This window comes from Tursiops truncatus, chromosome 3, assembly GCF_011762595.2.
Source record: "Tursiops truncatus isolate mTurTru1 chromosome 3, mTurTru1.mat.Y, whole genome shotgun sequence".
Taxonomy (NCBI): domain Eukaryota; kingdom Metazoa; phylum Chordata; class Mammalia; order Artiodactyla; family Delphinidae; genus Tursiops; species Tursiops truncatus.
The window spans coordinates 71,524,194-71,541,679 of NC_047036.1; the positions used below are offsets into that span (position 1 = coordinate 71,524,194).

The following is a 17,486-nucleotide window of genomic DNA, read 5'->3' on the forward strand; positions in this document are numbered from 1 at the left end:
GACTATTTCTGGCTTGTAAATAAGTTCATTTGTGTCATTTTTTTACATTCCACATATTAACCTATGTCATATGATATTTGTCTTTCTCTGACTTACTTCACTTAGTATGGTATCTCTAGGCCCATCCATGTTGCTGCAAATGTCATTATTTTGTTCTTTTTTGTGGCTGAGTAATATTCCATTGTGTATATATACTACATCTTCTTTATCCATTTATCTGTTGATGGACACTTAGGTTGCTTCCATGTCTTGGCTATTGTAAATAGTGCTGCTATGAACATTGGGGTGCAGGTATCTTTTCAAATTATAGTTTTCTCAGATCTATGCTCAGGAGTGGGATCACTGGATCATATGGTAACTCTATTTTTATTTTTTTAAGGAATGTCCATACTTTTCTCCACAGTAGCTGCACCAATTTACATTCCCACCAACAGTGTAGGAGGATTCTTTTTTCTCCACATCCTCTGCAGCATTTATCATTTGTAGCCTTTTTGATGATGGCCATTCTGACTGGTGTGAGGTGATACCTCATTGTAGTTTTGATTTGCATTTCTCTAATAATTAGTGATGTTGATCTTTTCATGTGTTTGTTGGCCATCTGTATGTCTTCCTTGGAGAAATGTCTATTTAGATCTTCTGCCCATTTTTGACTCGGTTGTTTGCTTTTTGATATTGAATTGTGTGAGCTGTTTGTATATTTTGGAAATTAATTCCTTATCTATCACATCATTTGCAAATATTGCTGCCATTCCATAGGCTGTCTTTTCATTTTGTTTATGGTTTCCTTTGCTGTGCAAAAGCTTTTACGTTTAATTAGGTCACGTTTGTTTATTTTTATTTCCATTACTTTAGGAGGTGGATCCAAAAAAATATTGCTGTTATTTATGTCAAAGAGTGTTCTGCCTATGTGTTCCTCTAGGAACACTATGTTTTACCATATCCAGTCCTACATTTAGGTCTTCAATCCATTTTGAGTTTATTTTTGTATATGGTGTTAGAGAATGTTCTAATTTCATTCTTTACATGTAGTTGTCCAGTTTTCCCAGCACCACTTGTTGAAGAGACTGTCTTTTCTCCATTGCATATTCTTGCCTCCTCTGTTGTAGATTAATTGACCAAAGCTCTGTGGGTTTTACTCTGGGCTTTCTATCCTGTTCCACTGATCTATACCATCTGTGTTTGTGCCAGTACCATACTGTTTTGATGACTATGACTTTGTAGGATAGTCTGAAGTCAGGGAGTCTGATTCCTCCAGCTTCATTATTCTTTCTCAGGATTACTTTGGCTATTCAGGGTCTTTTGTGTTTCCATATAAATTTTAAAATCTTTCGTTCTAGTTCTGTGAAAAATGTCATTGGTAATTTGATAGTGATTGCATTGAATCTGTAGATTGGCTTGGGTCATTTTAACAATATTGTGTCTCTAATCCAAGAACACGGTATATCTTTCCATCTGTTTGTGTCATGTTCTATTTCTTTCACCAGTGTCATAGTTTTCAGAGTACAGGTCTTTTGCCTCCTTAGGTAGGTTTACTCCTAGGTATTATATTCTTTTTGATGCAGTGATAAATGGGATTGTTTCCTTAATTTCTCTTTCTGATATTTCATTGTTAGTGTATAGAAATGCAACAGATTTCTGTATATTAATTTTGTATCCTGCAACTTTAACAAATTCATTGATGAGGTCTAGTAGTTTTCTGGTGGTGTCTTTAGGATTTTCTATGTATAGTATCATGTCATCTGCAAACAGTGACAGTTTTTCTACTTCCTTTCCAGTTTGGATTCCTTTCCTTTTCCTTATCTGATGACCACGGCTAGGACTTCCAAAACTATGTTGAGTAAAAGTGGCGAGAGTGGGCATCCTTGTCTTGTTCCTGATCTTAGAGGAAATGCTTTTTAGCTTTTTACTGTTGAGTATGATGTTAGTTATGGGGTTGTCATATATGACCTTTATTATGTTGAGGTATGCTCCCTCTATGTCCACTTTCTGGAGAGAGTTTTTTATCATAAATCAATCTTGGATTTTATCAAAAAGCTTTTCCTACATCTATTGAGATGATCCTGTGGCTTTTATTCTTCAGTTTATTAACTGGTATATGACATTGATTGATTTGTGTATATTAAAAAATCCCTGCATCCTTGGGTTAAATCCCACTTGATCATGGTGTATGACCTTTTAATGCATTGTTGGAGTCAGTTTGCTAGTATTTTGTTGAGGATCTTTTCATCTATGTTCATCAGTGGTATTGGCCAGTAATTTTCTTTTCTTGTAATATCTTTGTCTGGTTTTGGTATCAGGGTGATGGTGGCCTCATAGAATGAGTTCTGAAGTGTTCCTTACTCTGCAATTTTTTGGAATAGTTTCAGAAAGATTAGGGTTAACTCTTCTCGGAATGTTTGGTAGAATTTACCTGTGAAGCCACCTGGTCCTGGACATTTGTTTGTTGGGAGTCTTTAAATGACTGATTCATTTTCATGACTGGTAATTGGTCTGTTCATATTCTCTATTTCTTCCTAGTTCAGTCATGGGAGATTGTACTTTTCTAAGGATTTGTCCATTTCTCCTAGGTTGTTCATTTTACTGGCATCTAGTTGTTTGTAGCAGTCTTTTATGATCCTTTGTATTTCTGTGGTGTTGGTTGTAAGTTCTCCGTTTTCATTTCTGATTTTATTGTTTGGTGCCCTGTCTCTTTTTTTCTTGGTGAGTCTGGCTAAAGGTTTATCAATTTTATTTATCTTTTCAAAGAACTAGCTTTTAGTTTCATTGATCTTTTCTATTGTTTTTTCATCTCTATTTCATTTATTTCTGCTCTGATCTTTATGTTTTCTTTCCTTCTAGTAACTTTGGGTTTTGTTTGTTCTTCATTCTCCAGTTGTTTTAGGTGTAAGGTTAGGTTGTTTATTTGAGGTTTCTCTTGTTTTCTGAGATAAGTTTGTATTGCTATAAACTTCCCTCTTAGAACTGCTTTTGCTGAATCTCATAGGTTTTTGGATCATCATGTTTTCGTTTTCATTTTCTCTTTTTCAATTTTTTGATTTTCTCTTTGATTTCTTCAGTGATCTATTGGTTGTTTAGTAGCATATTGTTTAGCCTCCATGTGTTTGTTTGTTTTTGCAGGTTTTTTTCATAGTTGACTTCTAATCTCACAGCATTGTGGTTGGAAAAGATGCTTGGTATGATTTCAATTTTCTTAAATTTACCAAGGCCCAGCATGTGATCTAACCTGGAGAATGTTCCATGTGCACCTGATCAACAACTCTTTTGAAGGATTATGCTGTGAAAAAGGAGAGCAGAGAAATGAAGAGGAAACTAGAGAGGACATGAAATCACAAAAATACTTTTTTTTTAAAATATGGACTTTTTTTTACAGCAGTTTTAGGTTCACAACAAAATTGAGCAGAAAGTATAGAAAGGTTCCATTTCTCCCCTACCACCCACATATGCATAGCCTCTTCCATTATCAAAATCCCCCATCAGAGTGGTAGAATTTGTCACAACTGATGAACATATATTGACACACTGTTATCATTCAATGTTCATAGTTTACATTAGGGTTCACTCTTGGTGTTGTACATTGTGTGGGCTTAGACAAATGTATCCTCCATGATGACATGCATCCTTCATTATAGTGTCATATATAGTAGTTTCTCTGTCCAAAGAGCCCTTTGTGCTCTACCTATTCTTCCCTCAATCCTTCCTAATCCCTGGCAACCACTAATCTTTTTACAGTCTCCATAGTTTTGCCTTTTCTAGAAGGTCATACAGTTGGAATTATATAGTATGTAGCCTTTTCAGAATGGCTTTTTTCACCTAGTAAAATGCATTTAAATTCTCTCTATGTCTTTTTATGAGTGATAGCACATTTCTTTTTGGAGCTAAAGAATATTCCGTTGCTTGGATGTACCACAGTTTATTTACCCTTTCACCTACTGAAGGACATCTTGACAATTATGAATAAAGCTACTATAAATATCCACGTTCAGGTTTTTGTATGGACATAAGTTTTCAACTTGTCTGGGTCAATACCAAGGAGCAGGATTACTGGATTTCTAATAAGAGTATGTTTAGTTTTCTAAGAAACCACAAAGCTCTATTCCAAAGTGACTGCACCATTTTGCATTCCCACCAGCAATGAATGAGCATTCCTGCTCCTGCACATCCTTACTAGCATTTGGTGTTCTCAGTGCTTTGGATTTTGTCTATTCTAATATGTATATAGTGGTATCTCATTATTGTTTTAATTTTCATTTCCCTGATAACATATGATGACATATATGCTTATTTGTAATTTGTACTTATTCTTTGGTGAGGTGACTACTAAGGTCTTTGATCTATTTTTAACTGGATGGTTTGTTTTCCTATTGTTGAGTATTAAGAGTTCTTTGTATATTTTGGATAATAGTCCCTTATCAAATGTGTTTTTTGTAAATATTTTCTCCCATTTTGTGGCTTCTCTTTTCATTATCTTGATACTGTCTTTCTTAGAGCAGAAGTTTTAATGAGATTGAGATTATAAATTCTTTCTTTTATGGACTGTGCCTTTGATGTTGCATCTAAAAAATCAAACCCAAGATCATCTGGAATTTCTCCTATGTTATCTTCTAGGAATTTGATAGTTTTGTGTTTTACGTTTAAGTCTGTGATCTATTTTGAGTTAAGTTTTGTGAAGGGTGTAAGGTCTGCATCTACATTCATTTTTTTGGCATGTGGATGTCAGTTGTTCCAGCATCATTTGTTGAAAAGACTATTTTCTCTCCATTGTATTGCCTTTGCTCCTTTGTCAAAGATCAGATGACTATATTTTTTGAGGTCTACTTCTGAATAGTCTATTCTGAAATGGTCATGAAATTTAAAGTGAAATGGGTCAGCATAAACTTCCCCAGACAAGTTCAGCTGCTTAGATATAGATACAAAGTAAGCAAAGTTTAAAAACTACTACACCACATACATGCTGTTTGATCATAGAAGACTTACTTAGTTTCTCCAAGCTTCTACTTTCTGATTTATTTTTACAGGTGTGTTGTAAGACTCAAATGAGATAATATATGTATACTGTAGTGATTAAGAGCTCAATCACTAGATTTAGTCTGATTGGGTTTAAATCCTGACTCCTCTGTTAGTAAAAGAGAGGGGAACAAGGGAAATGAGGGCATATGCAAAGTAATGTTTATAAATACAAACCATAGAATCTGAGCTGGATAAAGAGGGAGGTGAGAATATGAAATGGAGTAAGGGAGGACAGTGAAAATGTGATTGGATCAGCTTGGGGAGTTTTGTTATCAGCTGGAAAGACAGGAGGTGGTCAGAAATTAGAATACCTAAAACTGATAATACAGTGGGAATGCATTAATTGATATGATCTTGGAAATAAATGTCTGATGTAAGGTAGAAAAATAGAGTAATGAAGAAGAGGTCAAGAAGCTGAAATTCTGAGTTATCATCTCTGTGGATACTGAAGTCACTAAGAGGTATGACAGGGAGTAGTGTTGATAAGAATGAAAAGTGGAGGTTAAAATACTCAGGAATGAGGTTTCTGTAAGTAACTGCAAAAAGGAAGGAAGTGTGGATTATCTCATAGCTGGACCTTCAAAGGTAGGGAGGGGTTAAGGAGGAATGAGGGAATAAGAAGCAAGGAAGAGAATACATTACCTGGGAGCATAGCGAGGTGCCATTATGGGGAAAAAAAGGAAGGGAACAAAGGCAGCCCCCACTTGATAGAGTGCAGAGCATGTTTAAACCATCTAGCTTCTTAAGACTCAAAAGTCATATTCTTAGATCGTAAACTAGCTGCTCAACTCCGCCACACTCTGTAGGAAAGCAGGCTGCATCATCATCCACCTCTACATTACCCTGTATCCTTATAAGAGTCTGAATCAAACAAAATATCAACCCATGTAATAATAAGGTCCAAAAAAATTGTGGAGACACAGCCATGGTGGCAGCCTAAAAAAAATATTTAGAGTAGTCAACCAAATAAGTATCTAGAAAGTAAGCATCAATGGTGAGATAAATATGAATCACCATTTGCTTTTAAACAGTTTTATATTTTCTTGATTCTTCCAATTGTTTTGGATTTATGTAGGACTCATTCAAGGAAAAACAGATTTTGTTTTCTCCGTGATATGTGTGAATACATACATATGGAATATTTATTATCAGGATATATATATATATATATATGTGTGTCTACTTTTAATATCTTATTTTTGAATGTAAAAATCTATATAAATCAAAATAAAGGGTAGATTTTGAACAAAACTTAAAGGAAACAGCATTTATTTTTACAAAGACATGATGACTACCCTGAGATATAATTGTTCTCAATATAAGCATGGTCGGAGTTCAAAAAAAAATTCAATTTTACAATATCCTAAACATTTGCGGCTCTAGTTAAGGAAAAGCATTTAGAATGTACAGTTGCTGCATTGCCCTTTTAAAACAACCTCTCTAACACAGGCATTTTAAATAAAATTGGAATTTCAGGGATCCAATGTATACCCCCAAATACATTAATTCCACATCTCTCCCAAAATTAGTATAGGTTATTAAGCTTTCCTATAGCTACCATATCTTGGGAAGATCTCAGAGAAACTAGGAAATTATGAATCATAATTTTTTAAAAAATCATACTTAAGGCAAAATATCCATTACAAAAAATGTATTTTTATGACAATTTTAAATAAAGACAAGACACAACTCTCCACTTGCATGATCCTGTCTCACTCACCTCACCCTAATCTCAGCCCCCATCCCAATAAAGCTTTATTTACAAGAACAGGTACTGGCCCACAGGTCATTTTGCCAATTTAATTTCTTAAAACATTGCACTAAAATAAGATTTAACTTGATTACTGAGTTTTAGACACTCTTAAATTTTATGCTGTAGGTCATTCCCGTGTGTCAAAAGTCGCTGAAAGTGAATAATTACTGCATTTCTACTCCCACATTCCTCACAAAGCCTGCCTCACTTTACAAAGAGACACAGACACCTAATACTTATATATACACCTTAAAGTAATAAGCAGTTACCCATTTCAATTCATTTCAGCCCAAGATGTATTTCCTGGGGGTCTTTCAACTCTTCTCAAGCCAGCTGCCTAGTTTGCCTGCACAGTACTCCAGCAGTGAAGTTTCCTGTAGCAAACAGGCAGCTGGAGAGGACTGACAATTATAACTGGCAACTATCATAATAGTATTAAAATTATATAAAACTACAATGAACAACCTTGGTAAGTTTTTAAAATATCCTTTGAAACTATTTCACATCTGGAATGGCTAAATTGAGATGATCATCACAGGAAAATTAAGTCACCAAAAATAATGCGATAATAAACTATTACAACATACAGCATTTTGTATCAACGATGTTAAGCTAATGGTAGAAGTGCAAAAGTCTCAACTCCATCACCATTCAGTCTGGAATAAATAAAAACTTATGACAGAACAAATTAAGGAGTGAAAAACTGAATACCATAATTAGTAGTGAGAAAAATTAGTAAATTAGTAGTGAGTAAAAATTAGTAATTATTGAAGAAACCACATGTTCAATGTATTAACTGTAGCTACTAAAACTATACTATATTATTTTGTCAGATTATGTAATGAGTAAAATTTTTTCACAGTAGACGCTGCTTCCTAGGAGGAAGATTAAATTTTGGGGAAGCCTCATTGTTTAGGCCACAGTTAACTGTACATTAGTTCTGTATTATGGTTTGTACACAGGGAGGTCTAATTCAGTTGTTAAAGTAGGTTTTTAAAAGAGCTTGATGAGGTGTCAAAAAACAATATTTAGCAACTGGTAATTGCAGGGCACTGAAAAAATCTGGAGCCTCTATGCCTCCCAGGATCATGTGAGATTTTTAAAGATAGACATGGGAAAATTAGGGTGTCCCTCACAGATACCAGAATCCTCTGACAATAAAGACTTACACCCACACTCAGAAGTCCTCAGAATAACAGGTTATTTCCAGAGTATTTTCAGGAATACCAGCATTTGCTAGATGAGGCAAGTCCATTCACGACTATGGAAATCCTTAAAAAAAACCCTGGGGGCTTCCCTGGTGGCACAGTGGTTGAGAGTCCGCCTGCCGATGCAGGGGACATGGGTTCGTGCCCCGGTCTGGGAAGATCTCACATGCCACGGAGCGGCTGGGCCCGTGAGCCATGGCCGCTGAGCCTGCGTGTCCGGAGCCTGTGCTCCGCAATGGGAGAGGCCACAACAGTGAGAGGCCTGCGTACTGCAAAAAAAAAAAAAAAAACCTGGAATGCAGACCCACCTAAATTATTAAGGAGTTTTCTAACCTTTCATGGCGTAATACCAGGAATACTCTTATTCATTCATTTATTAATTACTTACAAAATATTAAATACCCACACTGTAATGATCATTGGGATATACTTCCACTTACATGCCTTATATTTTATTAGGGAAGATATTAAATATATACATATAAACATATATACATATGAAACTAACTCAAAGTTGGGTCAAATGCTATGAAAGAAATTCACAAGTGGCCAAAAATATTACTGGGGACAGGAATCTCCTTTACAAAACTAGGGAAGCCCTCTCTGAGGAGGTACATTAGCAACAACCTGAAAGAAAAGGAACCAGCCTTGAGAAGTGTGTTGGAAAAGAACATTCCAGGGATGGCAAGTTACAGTATGTGCAGAAGAATTTTCTGGAGCAGAACAGAATTTGGCATATTCAAAAAACAGATAGAAATCTATAATAGCTGTAATATATTGGGGAGGGCAGTACCTGTCTCACACTCATACACACATACATACATACACACTCCAATCTCCCTGAAACACACAGCATGCAAAATTATAATGAGGTGGATACAGAGCTATAGAAACTATCAATAATTAGCATTCAGAATCATAACCTTATTAAGGTTAGTTTGCATACCATAATATTTACCTATTTTAAGTATCAGTTCAATGATTTTTAATAAATATATAATTGTGCAACCATCACTTAACTAGTTAAAACTTTTCATCACTCCAAAAAGTTACTTCATGTCCTTGGCAGTTAATCTCCACTACTATCTCCTGCCTCATGCAGCTAGTGATCTGCATTTTTCTTCACAGGTTTTCTTTTTCTAGAAATTTCATGTAAATTTAATTATGCAATATGTAGTCTTTGTTCTGGCTTCTTTTACTTAGTATAACCTCTGTTGTTTCACGCATCAGTAGTAGTTTGTTACTTTTTATTTCTGAATTGTAGTCCATTGCACAGGTATACGACATTTTCTTTACTCATTTGCCAGTTGATAGACATTTGGATTGTTTCCAATTTGGGACTATTATGCATAAGCTGCTATAAACATTGGTCAACAAGTCTTTACATGAACACAGGTTTGGGGTAGATACCTAGAAGTGAAATTGCTTGGTCAAATGGCACTCTATGATTAACTTTTTAAGAAGTGTCACACTGTTTGAGTCATGTTTTTAAGTCCTTGCTCACAGACCACTTTTGGAGGATAACAATGATGAGATACCCTGCTGGAATACTTGATGAAACCTGTAGCCATACTCATCTCTTTCCAATCTCACACTGTAATATCACAAGGAACTTGGATATGAAAATAACAACTATTGCTATTTACAAATGGGAAAGTTCAAGAGAGTGAAAACAAAATAGGCAGCCTATGAAAGGTTCATGTGGACATTACCCAAATAATAATTTTTAATGATTCTCACAGTTCACTACATTACACTGAGACTGTCACAGAGAAAATTCTATTCTAATTATTGGAACTAAGGTTTGTATAGCTCCACCCAGCTTGGAAAGGTACTTTGTGCTAATCAGAAATATGCATCCACCATGAGATCAAAAGTATAAGATTCTCTATTCTACTAATAAGAATCATTTCCATGACATTAAGTTATTTCTATCTGCCCATCACCTACATCTGAAAAAATGGACTTTCCCATGGTATCTGCAGAATTTAAAAGGTAAGTGAAAAGCTAAATGGGGTTAGTAAAGGGTGGCAAAACTAATGAAGACAATGTGCAATGACTTTCTATATGAGGCAGAAACATGCACAACGCATAGAGAGAAAGAAACTAAAAATATCTGATGTTGTTATAAAGGAAAGCAGAGCCAAAAGCAATTTGTCTGTGCTTCTTTCCCATCTGTGTGGCTCCTTCAGTTAAACAGCCAATGTAGTCAAATCTGATTTGCTTTCCTGTTACAAAAGTTGTGGCTTAACTGGAGCTGTGCTGGAATGTCTAGATAAAGACATCTTTACATAAATACTGTATACACATCTATGTTTTACGCATATGCTTTCTACATGTGATTTTTGTACACACACCCTGTCTTCTCATCTTCAGGTAATATATTAGCCAATGAAAAACATTTAAAGGGAAGCCTTTCTTCCAAGGCTGTGAGAACTGTTCTTTCTCCTAAACTTGACTGTAACATTAGAAAAGCTACAGAGACAGTTATAACCCTGTTCTCAAAACAGAAAAGAAAGTGGTTGTCTCCTGTATAGTCAGGACTGGAAGAAATAAACTGAAAACTTAAAAAATATCCCTAGGCAGGTAGGAGGTATATGTACTGCAGTCCTTGTCCATCAGACTGGGGACTAAAAGGCTAAGTGGTTTGCCTCTTATTAAGTGCTTCCCATGAGGAGTCAAACATGACATCCAGATAGCCTTTCCTTCAGACTAGTGCTCTAACCAGCTGACCACTCTAGCTATAAACATTTGCCCTGGCTGTATTTTCCCACTCCTGGATGATTGTCTGCCTGGCAACAAGATGACAGAAGCACTAAGCCAAAATATCCTTATGTGGGCATAGCTGCCTCTTCATGGCAGAGCCAATTTGGACCCCATCCATTGGCAGGGATGTCCCAGAAGCAGCCAATTTTAGTTCAGCCTCTTTAAAACTCTGGATTGTAAACAAACAGTAGGATTTTCCACGGTGGAAGGGAGAATAATGAGACGAAGGATGCAGAAGAGAGCGGGTAGGTGAGGCTAGCACCTAATTCACCAGAGAAATTAATGAGCTGAAAACCTTCAGGGACTCTACTATAAGCCCCCAGATCTCTTAATTTTTAAAGTCCATGAATTGCATGCAGCTCTTCCCACCTTTTCTTTCCTATACTTTAAAATTTCCGTATCATTGCTTGTTTTTCTTTCCTTTCTTTTCTTAGTCTCTCTTGATATTTGAAATAGTAAGTCAAATTTGGACATATCTAGTAGGCGGTTGCTGGTTTAGTAGTGAGGGGTAGTTGCTCTAATTGCCTGGTTTGCATAGCATTCATATGATTTCATGGATTTCACAAACAAATATTTCTAGATTAAATGTTCTCAAAAAATCATAATTGATCAGATTCAAAATAATTTAAGGCAGATCCAAGTCATATCACTTCCATGAGTCTATGCCTTCTAGAATCAAGCACAACTTTGATATGTATGTCTTACATGTCATACTGCTCTGCAATGTGATCGAGTCTAAAGAGAAAGGCACTTAGAGTCGGACGGCCAAGTTAGGGTTAATAGCCACATTACCTATAAGCGTTCCATTGGTACAAAGGCAATATACTTGGTTTCCTCTTAGTGAAATAGAAATAATAATAATTACTTTACAGGATTGGTGTAAAAATGAAACAACTGTCTGCCCCCAATGCAATAGCTATTATAGTTGTTAGTTATATTAACTTATTAGTATGCTGTTGATCAAAATGAATGTGAAATTACTGATGACCAGCTTGCAACAAGGATATGATAACAAAACATTTCAATTTGGTATCAGTGAGGTACCTGTGGTCAATAATGTCATCTTTTCTTAAAATTTAATGCATAGAACACTGTCAATTACAATGTAAAAAATACAGGTACCCGGTACCTTCCATTAACTGAGAAAATATAAAATGACGAAAAGTCACCATGAATTAAGGATCACTTTTAAATGCATTTGATTTTATTGATCACAGCAGCATTTAGAACAAAAACACAATTTTCATGTACAGTTTCATGTTAGAGATATTTATTCAGATTACCAAAAAAAAAAAAAAAGCTTGGTGTACATATGGATTTGTGGGCCCCATCCAATAACTCCGTCACTCCTCATGGTCCCTTGGCATACAGGCTAGGAATCACCAGTGTTGGTTAAGGTCAAAATAGACAGGAGAGTCTTACACATACTAGTTTTGCTTGCCAAGTCGAAATGCTAACCTGCTCTTTCCCAGGATTTTAGAAAAGCATTTGAAGACATTTCACAAGATAAATGGAAATGGGATAAACACAAGGCCTTAAAAAAATATACTTCTGGTGCATTTATTAAGCGCTTGGATCTGATGCATGACACCTGCTTGAAATTCAAAGAATTATCACAGGCTTTGCCGAGGAAGAAAAGACAAGAATTATGACTGCACACAGGCTCATACTTCAGCAAGTCAATGTTTTTAAATCAATGAAAAACAATCCAGTGATTGTGTTTTCTTCAAAGAGAAAGCAATGTAAGATGACATACAGTATTTCAAGCTGTTCAAATTACTGATGGCAGAGTGACACGATATATATCCATTAAAACCAAATAGTTGCTTCAAAGTATGTTGGCCAACAGAGATAAATAGTGCCTCTCTGAAGCAAATACAAAATGATTTCTTTACTCAGAATTCTGGGCTCTATAATGCTTTCAACTGAAAGTACCTCTTGCTTATTTTGGGAATCTTTATTTTGCACCTTCATTCAGAATCTCTTGAGTTAGCCCACCAAACTCATTTTCTACATCAACAAAGAGGCATATGCATTAGGTATCAAAGCATGCATATTTCTGTAATAGGTTCTCTGGTGGTCTCATTCATATTGATAAATTGATCATATTGAATGAGTTAAACGTGAATGAGTAAAATGTGTTAAATTCAAAGTCTACTCTCGCAGGAGTATTACATCATCAATAATACCTCCAGGCTGAAAATTAATGGACCATGTTTAAGAGCACTGTTATTTGAGATAAAGAGGTATGTGCAATTTATCTTTCTTGATTCTTCTTTCAACAGTATTTTCATTAATAAACTTAAAAAAATAACTTTGATATATAAAGTACTAAATCACCATCTATTTGTCCTCAAGGCCTTGCACCCACCTAATCAGTGAAAATAATCCTCTCTTCTTTATCTGTCTAGAAACTCCAAGGTAGCTAATGTGGAACCACAGAATATTGACCAATTAAGAGCATATACAAATTCTAGGTGTTCAAAACATAAATAAACTTCTTTCATACAAGTATTTTGTACAGTTGATGATTTTAAAATGACCTTAGTGCTATTCCAAGTTCTGTCCCTCCCAACTGTAATCTATGCCACTTCTCATAAGACATGGCCTAAAAAAGAGAAATACTGTAAGTTCCTCACAACTGGAAAAAATTACTCTTTATAATTCTTCCTACTATACCCCCCTTGAAAAATTGACCATCATAATAAATTCAGAATTCGGGGTTCTATTTTCATCAGAAACCTAGAAAAATGCAAGAGATACTCATGAATTATGCTTGATAAAGACACCAAATAGAGAAGTGTTTCTGGAAGGCCAGAATATAATATGACATTTTTAAATAAAAGTTTAAAAGTATATGTATAAAGTGGATAATTGCTGGTTCCTAGTCTTTATAAAGAAAACTATACAGGATAATGAAAGATGTGAAAATGATCAATGTTTGTATTGGAAAATGGTACAACTATCTCTATGTCCTAGTAGACAAATTGACCATTAGGAAGCAACATACTCTATGGCTAAAACAACACTGTGGTGTATTTAAAGGAATGTAAACTTTTTAGCAAAGGAATTGGTCAGAAAATAGCAATTCTTAAACTCTGCAATTTGAAATGATATTTTGGAGTCATGGCATAAAATATTAACCAAGAATGTTAAAATCTGGACAACAGAAAAAACAGATTTTAAATTCTAATCTCAAATTTAGTAATAATGCTGATGTACCTAAGTTGTTCTCTATGAACTGCCTGTTTTTTTCTTCATTTTCACAGTCCTGTGCTCATACTGATGTCCATTTATGCTCAAGATCATGGAGCTGGAAAGTACCTAAGCCAGGAGGATTTAGATTCAGGTAAGCCTAACCTCAAAATCTGTGACCCTAACTACTACAGCACATTGAACTATGAAATCTTGGTCTTACCTCTAGACCTGTTTCTCCCTAAATCTTCTCTATAATAGTAAAGGAAGCATCACCCTTGAGTTAGTCAAGGCTTAACGCTAGGCATTACTCTTGACTCCTCTCTTTCATTCATACTCGACATTTAACACATCAACCTGTCAACCTCCCTCTTACAGAAATCTTTTTCTATGCTTCCACCTTCACCATCCTATGTGAGTCATCATTTTCTCTCACCCGAATACTCAACATCCCAACTGGTCTTCCTGCTTCCATTCCTGCTATCATACACAGAAAAGTTGGTAGGGTTTTAAAAATGTCAATCAGATCCAGCTCCAGATGCTTCCCTCAATGCTTAGAATAAAATCTTAAGTTTCTATACTAGCATACCAAAGCCCTGCATCAACTGATCCCTCCTTCTCTCCCCAGCCTCATCCTCTAGACTCCCTCAATCCAGTGAGAAACAGATATTAACATGCTAAGTTTATCCCTATCTGTAGAGTCCTTGCACTTGTTCTTACCTCTCCATGGAATACTGCTCTCCTTCTCTGCCTATGGCTGGCTGTGTATTACATTCAGATCTCAATTTAGAGGTGACCTCCCCCAAGAAATGCCTTTCCTGACCCAAATCCAAAGCAGCCAGCCAGTGACTCTCTATTCACCTCACCTTATTCTAATCTCTGCCCACATTTCTCACACTTGGCATTTTCTTGGTTTTATTGGTTCATTTATTGTTTTTCTCCCCTCAAAAGAATATAAGGTCTATAAGACACTGTCTAATTCACTGCTGGAGTCTCAGTGCCCCAGTCACTAGATGCCCAGTGAATATCTGTCAAATGAATCATGAGTGAAGAGGGCTGCTGCTTGCAATATGGAGTATTTTAACTTATCACCTGCACAGAATGATTCCAATGATGTCGACAGTGATCCTCCACCCTCCTCCCACTCTACTTTATCCAATTTATAGATACTGAAACCCTGTGATTAAAACCTCAATCTAAGAAAAAATGCTCTTTGTTAAAATTAAGACACCATCCCCCAATGGGTTACATTTTAATCTTTAGCAGTCATTTACACCTCAATGTGAGTAAATTTAACTAGTCATGTATCTTAAAAAAGGGATGAGAAAAGAAAAAAAAAAAATGAAGGTACTAAATGACTGACAGTGAGGAAAAGGGGAACCAGAGGTTCAAGACACACTTATGATTTCAAAGACTGTCCCGGCTTCTGTCCTGAGCAGGAGCTTTGCCTAACAAGTGAGTTCTGATGCAGACTCAATGTTTCTTAGAAACAGTCTTCAATTACTGACAAAAGATGGCCATCTGTTCTGATGCTAAAGCCAGACAAAGGGGAAAAGAATAAAATGCAGTACAGAGGGTTTAGATTAGATATGAGGAAGGATGCCTACACAGAAATGTGGGGAGTTATACAATGGAATAAGTTTCTGGAGAAAAATAGTTTTGAATTTTCTTAATATGGAACTCTTTAGAACTAATTCAGATTTGTATCAGAAAAGGATGTTTAAGAATTATTCCTGAAGTCAGGAAAGTGGACTTTATTTCTTTGTTCTTGTGAGTGATATCATTTGATATAGTGAATAAAGATATTCAAAAGATCTTAAACAATTAGAAATTCAGGGTGAAGACTGCATAATGGCAGACATAATATATGCACGACTGTCACTTCTTGCTGCAGCAGAATGGAGACCAAAACCAATCTGAGCACATTAGGGCTTCTTATTCAATTACTTGTATCAGAAGTCACTTCTTGTATGTTGCCTGAGTGGTCGGCAAGGAGAGTGCCAGTAGAGGGCACAAAGTAAGAAGAGTATCCATGGTTTATCTTTTACTTTTCCAACTTTCTCCATACAGTATTTCTCCTTTCTTCAAATCTTCTTTCATTTGAGTATCTAACGAACCTTCAACCCACTGAAGTTTGTGTCTATGATGCAAAATTTTCTTCCTTTCTGCTAATTTCTACATGCACTCTATATTCTCAATCCAAACCAAAGCTCCAAAGAATGGTTCCAAGTTCTCAAAGATCCCAAGAGCAAGGGTCTACTTATTTTGGTTCTGAAGCTCCAGAAATTTTGTTGTTGTTCTTGTTGTTAATGGTATACTTTCTTTTCTAAAAGGATTTTAATATACTGATGTTAGCGTATTCCATCCCATCTACATGACTATTTTATGACTAGCTACTTAGGTTACATTTGATCACATTCTAAGTACCCAAAGGCCAAATGATGTCCAGCATTTTCTCTGAATCAAGCTTTTACAGTAGTTGTCATCAAAAAGCTTGTAGATGTGGAAATATACTGATCAGAAAAAAAACTGCCCAACAGACAATGCAGGCTGGTCTGACTAAAGAACATCTCACAACAGTATATTATCAGCGCACATAACATAAATATGCTCTGGAGGATTTTTCATTTATTGTTCTTCTTATTGCATTTTACATTTTCTACAGATTCTTAAATTGATTGGCTCATGAAAATAACAGAGTAGCTTAAGTTAAGAATTCGTTTAAGAGCTTCCCTGATGGTGCAGGGGTTAAGAATCCGCCTGCCAATGCAGGGGACACGGGTTCGAGTCCTGGTGCGGGAAGATCCCACATGCCGTGAAGCAACTAAGCCCATGCACCACAACTACCAAGCCTGCGCTCTGGAGCCCGCGAGCCACAACTACTGAGCCCACATGCCACAACTACTGAAGCCCGCGTGCCTAGAGCCCGTGCTCCACAACAAGAGAGGCCACTGCAATGAGAAGCCCGTGCACCGCAACGAAGAGTAGCGCCCGCTCGCCACAACTAGAGAAAGCCTGCGTGCAGCAACGAAGACCCAACGCAGCCAAAAATAAATAAAAATAAATTTTAAAAAGTTCATTTAAAAAGGAGAAATAATTATAAAAATATGAACCAAATTATAGTCCTTTGTACTCAAAAGCATAAAAGTTATGTTGACAAGTAACAGTAAACAAAGGGATACATTTGTTACTCTTAAATATAACATGAGAAATATAGTTTCAATAAAAATTCTTTCTCATTTTTAATGTATTTTACTTGAATTTTATTTTTTAATAGTTTTGTTTGGGCTTAATTTATTATCTTTAATTTCATAGTTGTATAAAATGTATACTTTGTTTTCTTCTGTACAATATTTAAGAAACTTTATATTGAATATAATTAAAGTCAACTATGACGGTCAAAGAGATATTTTTCTGTTTTGTTTGTCTCTGCTTTTTTCTTTAAAAGGTGGTGGTAAATAATCTAAGATCACAAATTACTAGAATAACTGAGCCCTACATGTGTTAAAAGGCAAATGACTTGACTAAAATAACCTACACTAACTCCAGACAGTTAC

The 17,486-nt window shown here is 35.8% G+C and overlaps 1 long non-coding RNA gene across 1 annotated transcript; it reads left to right on the top strand.

The window, feature by feature from the left end:
* The first annotated feature begins 10,915 nt into the window (after positions 1-10,915).
* LOC141278193 (uncharacterized) lies at positions 10,916-17,212 on the top strand. The gene is made up of 4 exons (XR_012330539.1): positions 10,916-10,979; positions 12,901-12,980; positions 14,004-14,083; positions 16,595-17,212. It is a non-coding gene; the product is annotated as an uncharacterized lncRNA (long non-coding RNA).
* The last annotated feature ends 274 nt before the right edge of the window (positions 17,213-17,486 follow it).